Source organism: Petaurus breviceps, unplaced genomic scaffold (genome assembly GCF_028583685.1).
Source record: "Petaurus breviceps papuanus isolate PSGF00001 unplaced genomic scaffold, PetGlider_PUasm1.0 90730, whole genome shotgun sequence".
Lineage (NCBI taxonomy): Eukaryota > Metazoa > Chordata > Mammalia > Diprotodontia > Petauridae > Petaurus > Petaurus breviceps.
Window position 1 is genome coordinate 3336936 of NW_027187324.1, and position 21432 is coordinate 3358367.

Genomic DNA, 21432 nt, shown 5'->3' on the forward strand with positions numbered 1-21432 from the left:
AAGAAAGAAAGAAAGAAAGAAAGAAAGAAAGAAAGAAAGAAAGAAAGGTGGTATAGTGTCCCAGAGGCTGAAGCAAAATATATATACCTTCAATTTTATGGACCTATCTAATAACCATTGAATGTACCCTTGTTGCTGGTGAAGGGTGGGAGAAACTTGTACCAAATAAAGTAGAAAGAGGATAGCATGTAGGTTGTTGATAGAAGAGTTAACTAAGTCATTCAAGTACAGAAACTTAGAGTGTATCCAAGAGAAGCTGATTGTGTTTGTAAAAATTAGCATGTGTAAAAAAGAGTTGGAAGTTTGGGAGTTCTCAGTGGTTATTGTGAGAGAATCAATGTGAATCTAAGTTTGGAACTCATTCTCACAGATAGCATGCCATTGTGGGGAAGAGTGTTCTCTTGGTTGTGGCACTCTGGTTCAAGGAGGGGAGAGAGTGTCTTGGAATATTAAAATACTTGGAGCACCATGCATGAGTTACAGGGCATCATGGGTATCAGCATGCTATCAGACCTGCTGAGGGTCATCATTTTACATTTTATGACAATATCCCCGAAGAGATCTTACAAGAATTTAGATAATCCTACCATCTGCTACAAAATATATTCCCGGATAAAGTGCCCTGATTTCTCCAATATTGCCTGTGATTATGATTCATTGTCATTTATCCTGTATGTTCAGTGCTTATTAGTGATTGAATTAATACTCTATTTTTCAGTTGATTAGTCTCTTTCTCTGTTCACTCATTATGGAAATTCTGAAGTTCAAATTATTTGTGTTTTTATTCTTCATAAGAACTACAGGAAATGTTTTGTTCCTCAAAGGATTTGTGATTAAGTAGTATGTTTTATACCCTTCCTAGACTGTTAATCTCATCAGACTTTGTCAAGCATATGCCTCAGGGGGAGGGGGGGATGAATTGCTAAAAGGTTCTCATTCCAGATGGTTTTCCTAACTATTATAATACCAAATCTTACTTTTCTAAGCCAATGCACCCTAACTGCATTTCTAATATTGGACCATTGACTGAAAGATCTTCTATTTGATATCTCGATCACAGATCATAATATCAAGGTAATTTGCTTCAGTGAATTGCCTTCCCCCTACCCCCATCCCGCTTTTCTTTCCATGAGCATCTGTTGCCTTGAAAGGAGTTGTATTATACTTTAGCCAGGATTTTGAGTTCAGGTTTGCTGTGCACAATTTGTACTGTTTTGAACAGCTGGCTATCACTCTGTCTTTCCCATTTCCCTCACAGTTGAAATGATTTACCACCTGTAGGTGCATCCTGCTTCTTCTGTGTTCATTCGTTAGGTTAATTAACTTTTTACTCTTTTTGATTTTTTATTCCCAGGCTTAATAGTTAAATCAGCCATAAACACACAAAGGGTGTGCATCTTTCTGCTATGAGCAACTGTGGTGGGTTTTCTGTGAATTAGCCTCATGAATCCAAAAACGACCAGCTGCCTCTCCCAAGCAGAAGTACTCATTAAACTACAATACAGGAGGACACTTCTTAGGGTACTTTATTTCCATCTTATAATATCTAGGTCTGAAGATTCAAATGTGGTTGGATTTCAGAATACCTCTTTTTTGTCCCTTATCTCTAGTTGTGGAACTACTTTTCTTCTTGCCACAACAACAAATATAGTTTAGAACTAACACTTTTAGAGCAAGAAGATTCTATTTATTCTCCCAAATCCTCAATGGTTTTGACAGATCCCAGCTTTCTATATGTGTTTCACTTACTCAGATTGAAATAAAGCACTTTTTTTTTCCTTCCAGCAGGGACTAACCTACTATTATAACCACAGAGTGCACTAGCATTTCTTGTCTAGAAAGAGAAAGGAGAAAAAGAACTAGGGGTAGAAAACTGTAAAGGCTGACTGATGAAACAAACTCTTATTAACCTCTCTTATTATCTTCAACAGATTTCCCCAGAGTGAAGTAGAAGCAAAATGTACATTGTTGTCCAAAGTGCCTCACAGTAGGATAAAATCACAACCATCTTTGCCTGGTGCTTTTGAGTCTGTATGCTGCATGCATGTCAGAATGACAGCTAGGTCTGCACATTTGGACGTGAGCTTTGTGTTTTCTCATTTTGACACAGGTTGAACCCAATTTTCTCTAACAGAATGGCATGTAAGGTCATTTCACATGCCCAGTGTGGGGTAAGAGAAATCCATCGCCTCTCTGTTCACAGGAAATGCAGTTGGCACATGGCTATACACATCTCAGTTTTGTTGGACCAGTGGAATTTCCCCAAGGGGGTTTTCTTGAACTCAGTGGAATATGTTCCACCACAGTTTGAAGTGGGTTTTTTACCCTCCTGGCTCTGCTTTTAACTCTAAGGACTTTGTCACTGTGCCTACGCCTGGCTTCCTCTTATCCCCCAACTCTACCTTTATATATCGATTTCCTTCTTTAGGATGTAAGCTCCTTGGACAAGGTCTGTCTTTTTTTGGCTTCTATTGTTATCACCGTCATCTCCACGCTCTCTGGTACAATAATTACTTTACAGAAGCATGGTGCCTGCTTTCCTTCCTCCTGTCTGGTATTGATTTTGTTCTGCAGATCTAGAGAAAAGACAAATTGTTCTCACCTTTCTTTCCCCTTCTTACAAACTTAGGGTCATAGATCTAGAGATTGCAGCTCACACACCTGAAGCATCAGAGACGATCTAGGTGAACCCTTCCATTTTAGGGATGAGAAAAACGAAGCTAAAAAAGGTTAAATGATTTTTCCCAGAAATACAAAGATGGCAGCAGGGGCCTCTGGCAGCAGAACCAGAGTTCTTTCCACTGCACCATCCTACCTCCTTCATTTGTACGAATGTACGCTGTTTTACATCATAGATATACTCTTTTCTATACCTAAGATGGATGAACAGGGACAGAATGCTTGGATCATGATAAAAACTACAGGACCACAATTTCCTTTAGGAGTAATATGTTTGTGTGCCTGTGTGTGTGTGTGTGTGTGTCTGTGTGTACATACATGTGCAAGGGCAAGGGGTGAGCAAGGGCGAGTTTCTAATTCATCAAAGTATCATGCAGGGCTTCTAGTACTTACTCATTGTTTTTCTCAAGCCTTCAGAGCAAACTGCAAGAAGGGAGGGAGTCAGGGGTGGAGGTTATGCAAAATTACCAAAAAGCAAAGTGTAATCTAAGGGGGAAGGGAACAGGCACAGGTTTGACCTCTATTTGTATGATGTATCTCCTACACTGTCAACAATACTGTCAATAAAGTCTCCTGTATGATTAAATACCATTTGGGAGAGCGTTAGATGATCTCTCGACTTTCTGCAGAACAGCTCCAATTCAAGGTAACTGTAGAGCCTTTGTGAAGTTGACCATGCTTTCTTTGGCTGCCTTTCAAGGCCTTCCTTTTGAAACTAAACATTGCAAAAGACAAGGGGGCTTGCATTTAGCTTTCATTAAGTCCTCAAACCTTAATTGGAGAGCCAGGTTTTATTGTTCACACTACAGAACTCATCTTTGAATTAAGTTCAAAGCAAAAGAAAAAGCATAATATTTGAAGTGGAATTGTTGGTTTATGTGAGAGAGGCATGGAATCACCTCAAGAAAAATGTATATATCTTAGGAGAAGTAGTCAAAGTTTCCATATATTTGGTAAGGGATAAATGTATAATCATTTAGTGTACTCAAAGTTAATTGCCATATAGCCCTACATTGTACAGGTAAAGTAGGTGAGGCTGGGAGAATTTAAATTACTTTCACACAACATGCTCATAACAAAGCCCAAACTAGAACCCACGTCATAAAATTATTGATTTGGAGCTGGAAGGGACCTTCAAGCCCATGGAGTCCAAACATTTCATTTTATAGCTGAGGAAACTAAGACTGACAAGTGTTAAATGACTTGCCCATAGTCACATAGTAATTAACTATTTGAAGTCTTATTTATTAAAATCATATATAAATCTTACATATACATAAGATAAAATCTTATATGAATAAAATTATATCATATAAAATACAGGCTTAGTTTTTAGCCAACAAACACCAGATTTTTAAATCAAAGAATTTATCTTCTCCTTTCCCTTCCCTCTTACCCTCTTCCCCACTTTTTATATGGAATTTTAGAGCTGGAAGGACTTTAGAGAATATAATATGCAAACATTTATTTTCATAGGGGGAAAAAGAAAAAAAAAGGCCATGATCACAAAAGATTCACTCTCAAAGCTACTAGTAAAAGGGTCAAGGCAGAACTTAGAGTTCCTGACTACTTCTGAACTCTTTCTACTACATTTCATTTTCTTCAACCTAATTAAATCACATTTTATTTCACCTCTCCTACACACACTTCTCTAGCAGTAATAAGTCTTGTTTAGTGTCAAGCACTAGAGGCAGTATGATGTAGGAGAGACCTGACATTAGAGTCAGAAAGACCTGGATTCAAGTCATTCCTCTGACATATATACAGCTTGTGTTTTTGAGCAAATCACTTAAACTATAAGGAATCAAAGCAAATATTTTTTTTTCTTTTTGGAGGGGGAGAAGGCAGGGCAACTGGGGTTAAATGACTTGCCCAAGGTCAAATGGATAGCAAGTGTTAAGTGTCTGAGGCTCAATTTGAACTCAGGTCCCCCTAACTCCAAGGCTGTTGCTCTATTCAATGCACCATCTAGCCACCCCAAAGCAATTCTTTAAGACTATAAGTTGTACTTGAATTGGTGACCTGTGTTGCTATAGGGATTTTCCATTCTGGAGTTCTATACATCAATGAAGTTATGGGTATTGACCCAGTCCTGATTAATGCTCCTGAATTTGAGAATTCCTATTTCATGAGTAATTTGGGTTTTTATAATTTCTCAAATTCTAGCCTGGATCTTGATGGCTGGGGAATCACAAACAGGTGAATGCCAAATTAAGGGTTAATAATATATGATTTTCGGGGAGGCCAGGTAGCACAGCAAGTAAGAGCACTGGCTCCAGTGTCGGGATCACCTGGGGATCGAATCCAGGCTCAGACACTTAGCACCCACACAGAAATACCTGGCCATGTAACCTTGAGCAAGTTACTTAACCCCAATTGCTTAGGGGTGGCCAGGTGGCTCAGTGAGTAAGAGCACCAGCTCCAGTGTCGGGATGACCTGGGGATCAAATCTGGGCTCGGATACTTAGCACCACACCCAGAAATAACTGGCCGTGTAACCTTGAGCAAGTTACTTAACCCCTATTGCTTTAAATATATATATAATGATTTTCCTCATCCTCTGGCTATGAAGGATACATTGCTTCATGTGTATGTGAATGAAAAAAAAATTAAGATTGGATATTTAACATTCAGTTTTTACCAAGTTAATTTTAAGGCATCATAAGGAAAGTGAATAAAAGTTCTTTAGATAAATAAATGGAAGAGATTGTATTGAGATCAAGAGGCTTTATCATTTATAGATGTAAATGTAACATTCTTCAGCACTCAGGCTAGAATTAAATTTTTACTGGGGGGGGGCAGTAAGCATATAAATCCTTTAATTTAAAAGTCTAGTATTTATTGGCTAAAAACTAGACTTGTTTTTTATATGTTCTAATAGGTAGAATTCAATATAGCAGGGAAGAAGGGAAAGGAGAGATAGCATTAGACTGGGATACAGGAAGACCTGAGTTCAAATCCTGTCTCTAACAGTTAATAACTGTGTGACTATGGACAAGTCATTTAATGCTTATCAGCCTTACTTTCCTCATTTGTAAAATGAGAAGTTCGGAGTCCATGGAATCTGAGCTCCCTTGAAATTTCAAATATAGATGGATATAGAGAGATAGATGCTCTTTGCAAGAAACAAATAATACGTATGTATCCTAGGTTGTATGAGACTCTCCTGTTGTTCAGAGCTGTCTAATTCTGTCCTGGGTGGAGTTGGGGGGGGGAGTTTTGGAAAGGAGGAACATTATTTGTGCTGAGAGGGCATTTGTGATAAATGTCTGTCCTCAGCTCATACTAACTTCTGCCCACATGTAATAGAGCATTCGATCAGTTGTTCTCTTTACCCACTGTGAAGGGGTCAGGGATAAAGAAGTATTGAGAAGGAGCATAAGCACTCAAATGAGTATGAGTTGGGCTGTTATGTCACCATGTGGCTCCTTTGCCTGACAATCCCATAGACACATAATGACAGTGGCTCAGGGGTACAGCATGAGGTATACCTAGAACCCAGATCTCATGGATCTCTCCCTTTTATCCTATTGTTTTTGCTGGAGAGATTTACAGGGACTGAGTGAGAGGGGGACTTCTCAGTGTGTGGTTAGGACTGCAACCCTCTTTATCAATCATAAGAATGCTGTGAATAGTAAGATTTGATAGCCTCACATACATGTATTAGATGAAGCTTGCTAAGCTGATAGTTTCTAAACTTGAATTCCTAACCCTAAATATAGTTGACCCAACCAGTTGTTGGGTTCATAAGGACTTCCCAGTAAAGAGGCAAGTCAATCAATGGTCAAATATAAAGTCACTTTTATCACCTTGGACCTAGAAATAGGTAGACACAGGCTAATCTTTACACTAATTAGGGGAGACTGTTTCAAAATTCCACAGGTTTATCTAGAAAACCTGGTTATATGTTTGAAGGAATGGGAGAAAAGAGGTAAAATAGTTAATAAATTTGGGTAAGGGCTGTGTGTGGAGATGATCTGGTAGGAGCACTCTTTGGTATCATGTCTGTCTCCACATGGCCCTTCTGACATTGATTTAACTTCCCAGATTCAGAGTTGTAGCACCAATAAGCACCAATGAATTGACACTGCCTATATGATGAATATTACATTTGCACTATTAAAACTAGCTCTAAGATCAAGTGAAAGATACAAAAATGATGTAAATTTATTTTTCCATTTCATCATAGAGTTGACCTAAGCAGAAAAAATGAAATTATTTTCTTAACTAAGAAAGAAACATGATGAGTGAAGGAGAAAGTTCCCAAATATAGTAGAAAGTTATGACATTCAGATCAGACCTGAAAATATTTACCATCCTTCAAAAAATTCTGGGAAGGATGAGAAAGCACAGATTATTAAATTGTGGGAGATGACAAAACTGAAAAAATGCCATCCAGTTAATTAATAATAGGTAATCTAAAACATCTCCATGAAGCAAAATGATGATGATGGTGATATATGTATTTAACTAAAAGTAACAAAGGTCTTAAATATATTCCAACTATACATTTATAAAGGTAAATTCCATGAAGTAAATACAAGAAAATCACAGCATGTGCTGCTTTCCAAAAACAAGGAGGTAGTTTAATTTAGCTTAATTCAATAAGAAAAAGTCTATTAAGACCTAATTTTCAGAAGAACCTGCAAATGATCCCGTGCTGAGCAAGAGAAGCTGTTACATGACACCAGAAGTCTCATTAAACCACCACTATTAAAGCACCTCAAGAATGTATAATTAAATAACGGGATAAAATGTGACTGTTGAAGAACAACATGATAGAGTGTATTTCTTACAAAGTACTTAAAGAATCAATTTACAGTTGGAAATTTGCAAAGAGGTTTTATGAGAAACAAAATAAAATTTTCTGTAAGCTATAAAAAATGTACTCACCTGACTACAAAGACAATGAGAGGGTTCTTTCACAAACTGTAATGTTTAGGAATGCGGTCTCCTGAAAAGTATTTCTTCACACATTAGCACAAAAAATGAGAATCTGGGAATGAATAAACCATCTACAGCTTCCCATGAGTGAGTTGAGACTCAAGGCCCTGCAAAAGGAATTCATAAATATGCATCTTAGAAAATAGAAAGGTTCCTGGATTTGGAGTTGGGTGATATGGGTTCAAATCCTTACTCTGCCTCTTACTACTTGTAGCTTCTGCCCAATCACTAAAAATGTCTGTACTTTGGTTTCTTTGATTGTGCAATGACAGAATTATATTAGATGGATGAACTTAAATTTAGTTCCATCTCTATGACTCTATGTTCTAATTCAAATTTTGTTGTGCCTTCATCTCCCTTCTACGTTTTTATGAAAGTGAAAAATAATTAAAATTTAAAAGTTATCCATGAGAGTAAAGTGATAATAGTGCATATTGGGTTGGTAAGGAACCTAAACTGGGAGAAAAAGTGGAAGTAGTTTCTGCCTCAATTATAGCTAGGTTAATATTAACCTACTACGACATCAATGAGATGACTGAAGAAGAAAACATAACCATAGGAAGAAAGGAAGGAAACGTATTTCTTAATGCCTTCTGTATGCTATCTATTTTATCCTTACAACAATTCTGAAAGGTAGGTGTTATTATCCCCATTGCACAGTTGAGGAAACTGAGGCAGATAGTGGTTAAGTGACTTGCACAGGGTCATACAGTTAGTAAATGACAGAGCAAAGATTTGCACTCTGTCTGCTATGTAATATAGCCGCCTTCGTAGGAGGTATATGAGATCACAGGAGTATATAATCAACCTCTAGGAATTACTGTCTTTTCAAATCCAGGTACTCTCCAAACACAATACCCAGGGAGAGGTTTCCAATTTACTCAAAAGTAGAGTACCCTAAGGATGGTTCTGAAACCACTTGTACCCTACTTTGGCATCCATATAATAGAATTAAAGTCTGTGAAGATATATATTGGTCACGATACGGCTAACTCTATAAAACGATGTACTTACCCCAAAAAAGGAATTTACTTGATGAGCATTATATAGATAGAAGCATCAAGGAATGGTGAAAAGGGCACTGACACTGAAGTCACAGGAACATTTCTAGCTCTTTCACTCATTACCCACCATAGGTACATCACTAAATTGCTATGCCACTTATAACCATTATCTTTAAAATGAGAGGGTTGGACAAGGTGAATTCTGAGGCCCCTTCAACCTCAAAATATGTAATTCTATCACCCTCTAGTTCTTTTTCTTACAAATTTGATTATTGAGGAGAGACATAGTCTAAACAGAAATTTTCATTAGATACACAGGTGACAAGCAGCATATCTAGTAAATAATGTATATAGATTCCTCTTTAATCAATAATATACAATATTATAACTTGAGACATCCATCACACATTGACTGGGATCTAATGCTTAGCAAAGGTTTGATTGAAATGTTGGCTGTATAAGACAGGTAACCTAAGGAACATGAAAAATATCCATAGCTCTCAGTTCTCTTAATTCTAACCCTATATTATCTTGACCTACTATAAGATAAGATACCATATTATGGGATCATAAGATTATAAATTAAAACTGAAGGTGTTCTCAGAGGCCCATGTAGCAGCAAGCACCCCGGCATCCCCAGGGTGGCTGCCCATACAGATTCTTGGATCTGCTTTGTTAAAGGAAAGCAACTCAAAATGGGTTAACAAGCTTACTTTAATCAGTCAGACATATATCGTTTACCTTGTTCAGGGGAAAAAGGTCAGCACCCCGAACTTCAAAGCATACAGGCAGAATTATCAAGACAGAAACAGATCAAGTAGACAGATTTCCAAACTGTCCAACCATTACATCCATACCCAGTCAACATCTGGGTTTCCACATCTGGGTTTTTCAAAGCCGGGGGACTCTAAACAATGGCTTCCCAGAATTCAGATCAAATCACAGAACACTTCTCAAAGTGAGTCCCAAAACAAAGCTACACATCAGGGCTTATATAGCCTTCTCCTGGCTCAGAGAATGTAACAACCTTATTGACTCACTGGCCAATCAAGAAGTATCTACTGCAAAACAAGCCTCCCTCCCCAGGCTTCAAGTGCATTTTAGCCTAGGGGCAGGGAAGATCTTCCAAATTTGCATTCCCATTACAGCCCACTAGACTATCCCCTTAATTTTATAGAAGAATCTGAGGACTAGGAGAGGCAGCATGTGTTAGTGGATGCAGGAGTGGGGAACATGGGGCTCAAGGCTACATATGGCCTTCTAGGTCCTTGGGTGTGGCCATTTTATGGAGTCCAAGTTTTGTAGAACAAATTCTTTTATTCAGAATTTTTGTTCGGTGAGGTTTGGATTCAGTCAAAGGACTGCACCTGAGGACCTAGAGGGCCATATGTGGCCTCAAGGCCTCAGGTACCCTCCCCCCACCCAACACACACACTCAGCTAGGGTAATAACTATGGATTCTGGAAATTCTGAGTTTGAATCATACCTAAGACATTTAGCAGCTGTGCGATTATGGGCAAGTCACTTTGCTTATCATCCTTACTTTTTAAAACTATAAAATGAGGGTGATAGCAGAACATACCTTATAAGGTTGGTGTGAGTATAAAATGAGATAATATATCAAAAGTGTTTTGCAAAACTATAAAAAAGTTATCAATCGTTATGGGACTTGCCTAAAAGCTCACAGGTAGTAAACAGCAGAGACAAGACATGATTCCTTCAGTAATTCTTTCATCAAAATAAGATTCAATGTGATTTTTCTCAGCATAAATAGAGTTCTGGATTCAGAATCAAGACCTGTGTTTGAATCTCAATTCTATTACTTACTACCTATGTGATATTGGGCAAGTCAATAACTATCTCTGGCTTGTATTTTCTTGCATATGAAAAGAAAGCTTTGAAGAGATGACCTCTAAGACCCATTCCAGCTCTGACTCTATGATCACATAAGCCTGAGAAAAAATCCATTTCAAGGTGTTTCCTTTAAAGACATTGCTCTTCCTGTTTATGTAAGGACTGGTATGAAAAAAAAAAATTCCCTTAAATTCAGTGTAAAGGAAGCATTTTTGATGATGAAATGGTGCACTTTGTTTTATGAAACGATGAAAACTGTATAACCCGATATGTTTCCCTTATTGCCTTAACTGCCTGGGAGCTCAGCCCTGTTCACTTTGCAGTTGCAACTGGGAACCGTTTAGTTTTAATTCCTGTCAAGATATTAGGAGACACCCTGTTTTCCAGAGCTAAGGCCCAGCAAAAAATCTGTGCTCCGATCTTGTTTTTGCACCCACCCTGTTGATCATCTCACCCTCTGGCAAAATAACATAATTATTTTATTGCTTTGACCTGTACCACATGCTCTCTGAGCTCAGATAAGCACTGGACAAATACCCATGTCCTGACCATGAAGCCCTGCTTTGAAACAAACTCAGCTCATTCTTGCTATTACTCCTCATTGTCAGGGCTACAATTCATTGTGTAGTCCTTGGTATAAGTATTGAGATCCCCCCACACTGGCTTGGGTCACCCTCCCCCCTAGGAATGGGACCCCAGCACATGTGTCCTTGCTTGCAAGTCATTTCCTTCACTTTGAAATTAAATTCCTGTTTGATTCCCTCCTCTTCTGTCTCTAGTCTGCTCTGTTTGGCTCCAGCCAGCCACTGGTTAGAGGCTAGTTCCATCCGGTTGACATTACTGAATATGTGAAAGGAGGTGGGCAGATGAATAGATAGATAGATAGACCTATGATTTTCAGTACTTCTAAGTGATCAATGTTCAAATTAACTTTGCCACTGCTTTTTAGTTAATGTCTGGAAACTCTTTAAGATACATGTAATTTGCTTAGAGAAGTAGTAGATTGGAATCCAAATGTTCACATAATCTTGCTACACATTTTAGAAATAAAAATGGTTCTTATTGTTGTTCATCCTTCATTCTCAAAGAGGACCAATGACATCACAAGGGTGAAGTTTTGATTTGAGAATGAACTGAATTTACGTGAGGCACTGTTGTGCACAGTCATCAGCCTCACTCTCTTAGCTCTTACCCTCCAGATCTACCCTTGAATGTCAAGTCATAAGTCAATATGACTGGCAGTGGCCTAGGATGTAGTGCGTGACTTTGACCTTTCTAAATTAAGGTCTTTCCCATATCTTAGAAAATGAAAATAATTGGGGCAACTGTATGAGTAGCACCAATGATGTAGGAATTAAAATACTTTAGAGGGGAAAAAAGAAAAAAAAACCTATACTTTAAAAGCCTATTATTCTACCTCTGCAAAAACTCTCTATTGTTCCTTCATTTTTAACTGCATCAATATTAACATATTTTCTCATGGATTCCCCACAACAACCCTGGAAGGTATGTGCTATTATTGTCATTTTACAGATGAGGAAATTAGGTTAAAGGTTAAGGTTAAATGACTTTCCCACAGTCATACAGCTAGTAAATATCTAAGGCAGGATTCAAATGCATGTCTTCCTGATTCTAACTGCAACATTCTGTCCACCACATCACCTATCAGTCCCAATATACATTTCTGTAATGGGAAAACAACCTTATACTGGGAATACATTGTTTTGCGTTTCATACTCTTGCAAAGGAACTGTTATTTCCATATCTTTCTAGGTGTAAGATGATTCTTTAGACTTTAAAGGTCCTCACTTTTATCTTCTGTTAAACTAGGATAAATGAAGATGCTATTTGTGCCAATTAATAACAGGTAGAGCTTGCTTTCTGAAAAAAGAGATCCAAAAATATTAATTTACAGAACCCTGATGTTTGAAACAATTATATACTCTTAATATATAAATACACATTCATATACATTGTTTATAATGATGTTCTTAATGCATTTTCAAAGTATCATAATCTGAAGCTGGTAGGGGACTTAGAAATCATTTTGTCCAACTCCTTTATTTTGAAAGTAAGGAAACTGAGGCCTAGAGTGAATTGTTTTAGTCATACAACTGACCAAGGAAAGAATTAAACACTGAGTCACTGAGACCCTTTAATTCTTCGAAAGTCTTATTCTCTCCTAAAGTCAGCTGAGAAAACAACACCACAAAGTTATATTTTGTTTTGTTTTATTTTGCTTCATTTCTCAGTAACTAATTTTTTATTTCTTTTGGAAAGACACTTCAGGGGAAACTCGTGTCAATCAGACAGGTATTTCTAATGTAGGCATCCACTCCTGATTTCAATATTTTGGTGGTTTACAGACAACTTTTTAAGAATGTGGTAATTGCCTAAATAAGGAGAAGATGTCCATGGAAATTTTTAAAAGAGCATTTACTGCAAATAATTTTGAACATGGAAATATCAATCAGCATTTACATAGGAATTACATTTTGATGGAAGTCAATATTGGGAAATAGATTGAAAGCACTACAATGTGGAATCAGAGCAGTCAATAATCCAGAAAGAAGGGATTGGATGTCAACAGGAAGGCACCTCCTGCAGGAGAGAGGGGTTGAAACTTTTCTTGCTATATTCTTTTCCTTGGGTCCATTCCTGAGCATTATCTGTACTGAATGAAAAGGAAAATACTTTCTTGGGAACCTCTTCTGTATTTTATGGCATTCTTAAAAGGGGTTCACTTGATCTAATTTCTTCTTTACCCAAACATAATAAAAATAACGTCATAATCTTTTTTTTTAGCAATCTGAACTAATGCGTTACATATTTAATATACTTATCCAGCAACCTATACTGAGCAAATCAGAAAATAATATGGCAGTATATTTTGTGTCATACATTCCGCTACATACCTACACACACACACACACACACACACACACACACTTATCTCTTAACACTCAAAATAGATGTACAAAAAAGAAGTCATAAGGAACTTATTAAAGTTGAACTATTTACATTCCTTCATGGAATGATGATAATTTAACTCATGCTTTTTCTCAGTATGAGGATAATTGAAGGTAATATATTTCTCTATCTATCTATCTCTCTCTCTATATATATATGTATAGGTGGATGTATGTGTGTATATATGTGTGTTCATATGTGTGTACATGTATATATAGAGGGCACAGGATGAGTTGAAAATGAAGGGATGATGTGTAAAAAAAATAAAGAAGTGAGAGAGGAATATATTAGGAGGAGAAAGGGAAATATAGAATAGGGTAAATTATCTCACATAAAAGAGGCAAGAAAAAGCTGTTACAATGGAGAAGAAGAACAGGAAGGCAAAAGGGAATGAGTCAACCTTACTCTCATTGGATTTGGCTTAAGGATGGAATAACATACACAGTCAATTGGGTATCTTACCCTACAGGAAATTAGGGGGAAAGGAGATAAGAGGGGGAATGATAGAAGGGAGGGCAGATTGGGGGAGAGGGTAATTAGAAATAAACACTTTTGAAAAGGGACAGGGTCAAAGGAGAAAATAGAATAAATGGGGGGGGTGAGATAGGATGGAGAGAAATATAGTTAGTCTTTCACAATATAATTATTATGGAATTGTTTTGCGAAACTACACATGTACAACCTATATTAATTGCTGTCTTTCTAGTAGGGGTGGATAAGGAGGGAAGAAGGGAAAGAATCTGGAACTCAAAGTTTTAAAAACAAAGGTTAAAAATTGTTTTTCACATGCAACCAGGAAATAAGTATAAGCAATGGAGTATAGAAAACCATCTTGCCCTACAAGAAAGTAATGGGGGGGGGTGAAGATGAGGGAGGATGTAAGAGAGACAAGATTGGGGGAAGGGATATTCAGTATGCTTGCAATCTTTGGGTGGAGGGGTAGGGGAGAGATGGGGAGAAAAATTGTAACTCAAAATCTTGTGGAAATGAATGTTGAAAACTAAAAATAAGTAAATAAATTTAAAAAATAGATGTCCAAAAATTAAATCATAGAATCAGTTAGAATTTAAGTGAACACAACTATTAGGAGACCTCTCAAACACTGACTTAAAGTCTATTAATTCTTAATTTACAAAGACTTCCAACAAATTTGACTTTTTGACTTAATATCCCCCAGAAGTTTAAAAAAAGAAAATTATGGAAGAGGATTGTTAGAGAAGGCAGGCACTCTAAGAGCTGCAAGAAACTACAACTTAAAAAAGTAGAAGCAACACTTTAAAAATCAGCCAATAAGCAATTATTGAGCCCCTATTACGTGCTGGGCAATGTGTGGGCAATGGAGAATGGCAAAAGACTGGCCTTGACTTCAGAGAGTTTTCAGTCATCCAAAGATGACATCCAAAGAAATGTTCACAAAGGAGTTATAAACAAAACCCTGCAACCCAGTGTTACTTGTTGTAGTAGACTATAAGACCCCCTTTCAACTTTGTCCAGATCTATAACTTTTCTCAGTCCAAGGAACTCCCGGAGTGAAAATTCACTTTTCCAAGTAATATTGGGAACTTGTCTGGAACTTTGTCTTAGATGCTGTGGATGTCTTGGATGCTGAAAGTTTAACTTATTTTCTCCCAGTCAAACAATTGGCACTGTACATGTCCGAGACAACACCTTCCTGATTCTTTCTAGTATTTCACAGTCGACTCTCTTATACACTGCTCCTCCTCTACCCCATCATGCCCTCCTGGGTACTGCAGAAGGGTCCAATACTAATTACTCATCTTAGTGGTCCAGATTCTGGAGAAAATCTTGTAGAGGTCACTCGCCTCACTTTCAGAAAGCAGAGGTCTGTGATGTTCCTTAGTTGATATTCAGGGTAGTTAAAATTCAAAACTTTTAGCCCTTAAATGAGGTAAGCTTAAGTCAAAGGAAACAATCAGGATGTGAAAGGCTTCATTTTCTAAATAATGTGTTAACTCAACATAGGAGGATAAATATTGAGAAGCTTTAAAGTAAAACAACATTTTAAAATATATTTCGTCTTGGACATGTAGAAAGGAACTTTACTTGGGTAAAGTTACCTCTGAAGATATTTTTTTTAAGAATTGGGATTAAGCAACTTGCTCAAGGTTACACGGCCAGTTATTTCTGGGTGTGGTGGAAAGTATCTGAGCCCAGATTCGATCCCAGGTCATCCCGACCCTGGGGCCAGTGCTCTTACTCACTGTGCCACCTGGCCACCCCCGAAGATATTTTTCAATAGCCAATTATTTCCATTTTGGAATTTCCAAATATTTAAAAAGCTGATGAATCATTATGTAGATGAATGATTACTAGTTGCAATGTTTTCCAAGTCTTTTGTAAAACTTCTTCCCAACTATTTCTTCATTTCATAAACTAATATTTCCCTTGCTGGGAAGCTGTTAAATGGGCAGACTCCAGGGAGCCTGAATTAACACAGTGAGCTCAATTATATTGATTTCCAAGAATTGGGGATAGCCTTACTTCTAGAATGTTGAAAAATTACAGAGGAAAAATGCTAGCAGAACAATGGTAAAAAGAAATGGCTTGAAAATTTAGATGATGAAAATCATCAAATCCTGTGTGTCACATAATTAGGCTTTCATTTTGTCCTTTTCAAGTTAGTAGCCATTAACAGCAATTGCCTGTCTGTCTACTGTCTGTGCCAAGGTTATGAAACATGTTTACCTTGTAATGTTTCTGTAGTCTGCGTACAGAATAAAGTATGCTCTCATTTTCTTGAAGTGCTTTCTCTGCCTTCAATCCATTAATCTCAGGAGACTTTTTAAGAAATGGTAAGGGGATGCTAATGTTGTTTAAATATTTATACTATTTAAATATCACTGCTCTCCTCAGCTCAGGGGCTGTTAAAGCAGTTTGTCAGATCTATTCTGTACACCTTTTTTCATTTTCTTCAAAGGCATGCCATTTTTTCCTCATAGCAGTAATTTTCCAAACATTGGCCCAGACACATTATAAGAGAGAAACAATTATAATTGTGATCAATGGCCATTGTGCACTTTCAGAGTTTCTGCAAGGATCATATACTAATGGTCTGTCTACAGATAGATACTGGGAAAAAAAAATAGCATCTGTACCATTTTATCACACAGGTAGAGTAAATAAATACTGAGCTGAAATAAATCACTGTTGTATAATCCTGTATGCTGTTCAAGATCTGAAAGGCTGTATTCAATATAAGTAAATGAAAAATGACTCTTGTTATTAATCAACATAGCAGAGCAAGAAACTTGCTGTATGCATATCCATTTAAGTATCATTGCAGAATGAAGGAAACAGCTACCTGGAATCAAACTAGAAAGCAATAAGTATAAGTGATAAATAAGGAAGGGGTAGTTTTGCATTTTGTTAAGGGATAAATATCGTGTTTCTGTAACTGTGCAATGTTGTGCACTAATGAAATAATCTATAGCTGCATGGAAATAGCTCCATGGGTATAATGATATGCTTTGTTATAATAGCAGTACAAGAAGAGCTAGATCTTAATTGAAATACAAGTGTGGATTGAAGCTATTTATTGAAGGTCTTAAGGTAATGCTTCTTGAGGACAACCTTTGAATTTTCTTTGAAATCTCTTGAAATTGATGTTGAAGTTAAGTTTTGATGAAGAATCAAAGTCAAAAACATGGTTTTTATTCAGTCTGGATTGTAGGTTCTATACCTCAGTGTTCTTTGGCTACTTAATTTGAAAGTTAAATGGAGAATAAAAGTGTTCTGAACAAATGCAATTAGATCATAAGCTTCAAGCAACTAATTGCCTTTAGAAAAATTAAGTTCATTAAACAAAAAGGAAAAAAAAATCTATACTTCAATTTTTTTGCAGTTTTGGCCTTTCATTATTGTATAAATAACTTGAAAAATTAAATCAAGGGAAACTCCAATCAATAAAATGAATATAATAAATTAAAAAGAAGTCAGATTTTGGTATTTCTTCTAGAACACTTTTTTTTAAGGGATGGATACTGAAGCCCCTTCTGGCCTTCAAATCTGTGATTTTATGATCTTCCTGTATAATTTCTTATTTATAATTAGATGTATCTTGCTCATGGCTATAGGTAATTTGAATAAATCTTACTCATGAAATAATATCATAACTTTTCTAGATAGCCTTAGCAAATACCTAAAATTATTCAATTGTAAGCTTCACAAAATATTTATAGGGCACTTACTTAAGAATATCCATGTGCAGTTTGGCCTGCAGTATTTTGCTGCTTTTCAATCCATTAAATGGGAAGGTAAGACCTATCTTAAAATAATTTCTAGAGATACAAAAGATGATTCAGAAACAGCATTCAGTTAAATGATAACATCAGTATCAGTATAATCATTACTATGATATCCTGGTTTCCTGTCTTGACTTTTTAAATAAATTTAACCTAAACATATCCTGGCTAAGTGGTATAATAGAATGAACTCTGGCATATTAGTTAAAGAGCTCTCCTCAGAGGCAGAAAGACCTGAGTTCTAGACGTACCTCTGACCCTTGCCCAAGGTGATATCAATTAACCTGTCAGAGTCCCTGGTAGTTCTCTAAAATTAAAACCGCAGAACAGCAGATCTGCATTTCAATGGTGGAAATTATTTTATCACTTGGCGTCCTCTAAAACATTAACATTACAGGTTTAGACCAAAAAAAAAGTTTGGGGAACAATATAATGCAATACTAATTATTATCCATATTGATTAATCATTTGTTTACAGTTATTTTGAATTTTTGTCAGACATTTCTATTGAGATAAGGTTTGGAGCAAAAGTCTTCCTTTGTTACTACACCCTTTTATCATTTTTTGCTATTTACATTGACTCATTTTGCCTTTCACTGGCCATGTAGGTCTAAAAGCCTTAAGTATTAAGATTTCCTTGTTCTTTCTTTCTAGTTCAATGAGGCAAATAAGTGATTAATATGCTTTGTTGCATGTGGACAGGTGAACAGGTACACATTCAAATTCATGCACATGTGTGTGCACATTCAAGTATTTGAATTTATACCCACAGATATGGATGAACTGCCACTCAGACACACGGTTTGCTGGAGGCAATATCATCTTATTGAAAATGAATATGGTTCGTTCATTCACTTTGAAGTAGAGTTGACAAACAAGGGGAATGCATCTTGATAAGATGGTTCAGTCCCACTTGATTTTCATTTCTCCTTGAATCATGTTCACCTCATTTGTCAGGCTTGTCTCAAAGTAAATGAAATCTCATCCGTTTTCAATAGGTTGTTATTGCTGCTCTCCCTGATGAGCTATATGGAACCTTGGAAGACTCCATTGGGTGCTCTGTCTTTTCTTTTTTTTTTAACCTCTCAGAGAATGAACAAGAAGTCAGTACTAGCATTCTATAGGATCTAACTTTCTCCTAAATTTTATCTGACAATTTGAGATAGGACAGATAGATTTCAAGTTTTAAAATTATCAGTATAATATATCAGTGTCTGGTGAGAATTTTATTAACAAAGCTCAGAGACCAAGAGGTTATTTGCTTGGTGTCAAGCTGAGAGCAGAGACACCAAGTGTGCTAGCATATAAAACAGCATAAAATCAGGGTAAAGTCTTTTTTCTTATAATTCTCCTAAAACCATTTTCTTATAACTCTCCAAAAAACTATTAATTGTTTGCTTCTTCTAATCACCACACTTTCCATCATCACTAGTTTTCCATGGCTTCCCATGATTCTCAATGTGACCTGAAGACCTTGAGAAAAATCAGCACATCCTTTTTTAGCCCTTATGTTAGTTTTCCAGTTTTGTTCATCAAGTCATGTATCCATGCATTCTGAAAAGAGTTATTAAAGGTGTCTATCTTATAGGCCTCACCTGGACACCGTGGGAGATAAAAGTAAAAGACATGATATACAAATGAGTAGTTCTAGCTGAGAGATAACCAGTGCTATATACTGTAGGACTTTGGCTGGGAAATACGGGGTGGTCAGGGAAAGCTTCATAACTGAGGCCAGTCTTGAAATGAAACTTGAGTGAGTAGAGAATTCACAGGGAAGAGGGGATGTCAGAAAGGCGTAGGAGCACAGAAACACAAAAAGGCAGAAGAATGGAAAGCAGATAAGAGTCCAGGTGGTTCACAGCGATGGGATGCCCAAGAGGTTGACTTGATGGAAGAGGGATCGTACAGAAAATAGGGAAGAAAAGGTTACATGGTACAAGAAGGATGGAAGTACTGATTTGTTCCCATGTCCTTGTGCCTGTAGAGGATTATCAATGATACCCTAGTTCTGAGATTAGGCTTTTCTGGTCTCATTTTTTCTTAACCTTTTTATAACATTTGACAGCATTGACCTCTCCCCTTCTACTAGATACATTCTACTTTTTTTTTTATTTTATGAGTCTGCCTTTATCTGTACCTCTCAATTTTCTTTCAGTTGCTTTTCCCCAGCATGCTTTTTCCAAGTCATGATCCATGCATGTGTATGTGTGTGTGTGTGCGTGTACCAGGTATCAATGCTGAATCTTATCTTTAATTTAGCTGCCCACTTGATGATCTGCTTGGCTCCCATCCATGGGTTCAACTCTGAGCTACCTCTCTAATCCTAGTCACCCAGGCACCAATTCTTCGTGCATTACCAGAAGCATTAGGGTATTTCCAAATGAGTACTTCATGAATATAGAAAACTAAACATGTCTAAAAGATAACTCTTCTTTTTTTTCCCTCCAAGCCTTTCTCTCTTCCTAAAGCTTTATTTCTCTGAAGGACATGACCATCAAAGTCACCTAGATTTGCAAATTGGAGCCAATTACAACTTTCTCTTTTCCCCAAGCCTCATATCAATCAATTGCAAAATCTTGTCAACCTTACCTCCATGAAACCTTTCACACTGGTCATCTCTAATGACTTGGATTAACAATTTTTTCAAGGCCTCCATTACCTCTCAACTGTTTTAGAGCCTCACCTTCTTAATTAATTTTATTACTTCCAGGATCTTCCCTCTTCAAGCTATCCTACACACACCTGGCAAACTAGCAGTCCTAGCAGTGCCAGTCTGACCTAGTTCATAGAACAGTGAGAATAAAAGGTAATACTCAAGTAACATCTACTCTATGCTAGGTACTATGCCAAAATGGGGGATAATAATTCCATGGGAACAAAAGGAAACAAATAGACATTAACCACCTAGCTTGTTCTAGGAACTGTGGTAATATGTGATTTACAATATCATCTTATTTGATTCTTACAACAACTTAGAACGTAGGTGTTATTATTACCCCTATTTTATAGCTGAAGAAATTGAGGCAGAAAGAAGATAAATGACCTTCACAAGGTCACACAGCTAGTAAGCATCTCACTCTAGGCCCAGTGATCTAACCAGTTAGCCATCTACCTGCCTCAAAATGTGTTATCATGCCTCTAGGATAAAAGGAAAACTCTTCTGCAAGGCTTTTAAAAACCTTCACAATATGACCTCAAAATCCTGTTCAAACCTATGTTTTCCACATTAGTCTAATTTCCTACTAGTCAAAGAATGCATACATCTGTATTTGTTTTCCCCACTCCCAAATTCATGCTTTTGCTCAGGTTTTCTGTAGCTATAAAATACTGCTTTTATGCCTCTTCTTTGGAGAAACTACAGTTTTCCTGAAGATTCAGACCAATTTGGAGAATTCTATTTAGAGCCATAAAATGAATAAAAATCAATAAAGCTGATCACATCATTTGGTGACACTCTTTTCTTAGAAAGCAATCAAGTACTTAAATATTTATCTAAAAAGCAAAGAAGCACATAATGGGTTTTGATTTCTCATATTCAATCTGATTAGAAAAAGCATTCATGATTTTTCTATCAATATGTCAAAGATCTATGGTTTTATTCATCTTCTAAAGGCAATAGTGTGTGTGTGTGTGTGTGTGTGTGTGTGTGTGTGTTAAAGCAGTATGTCCATGTGGTACTCTGACCCAGTGGTGTCAAACTCAAATAGAAATGGGACCAC

The 21432-nt window shown here is 36.9% G+C and overlaps 1 pseudogene; it reads right to left on the bottom strand.

Moving 5' to 3' along the window:
• The window catches only part of LOC138145184 (UBX domain-containing protein 1 pseudogene), a 55354-nt pseudogene extending 34985 nt beyond the window's left edge, over nucleotides 1-20369 (bottom strand).
• Nucleotides 20370-21432: the final 1063 nt, after the last annotated feature.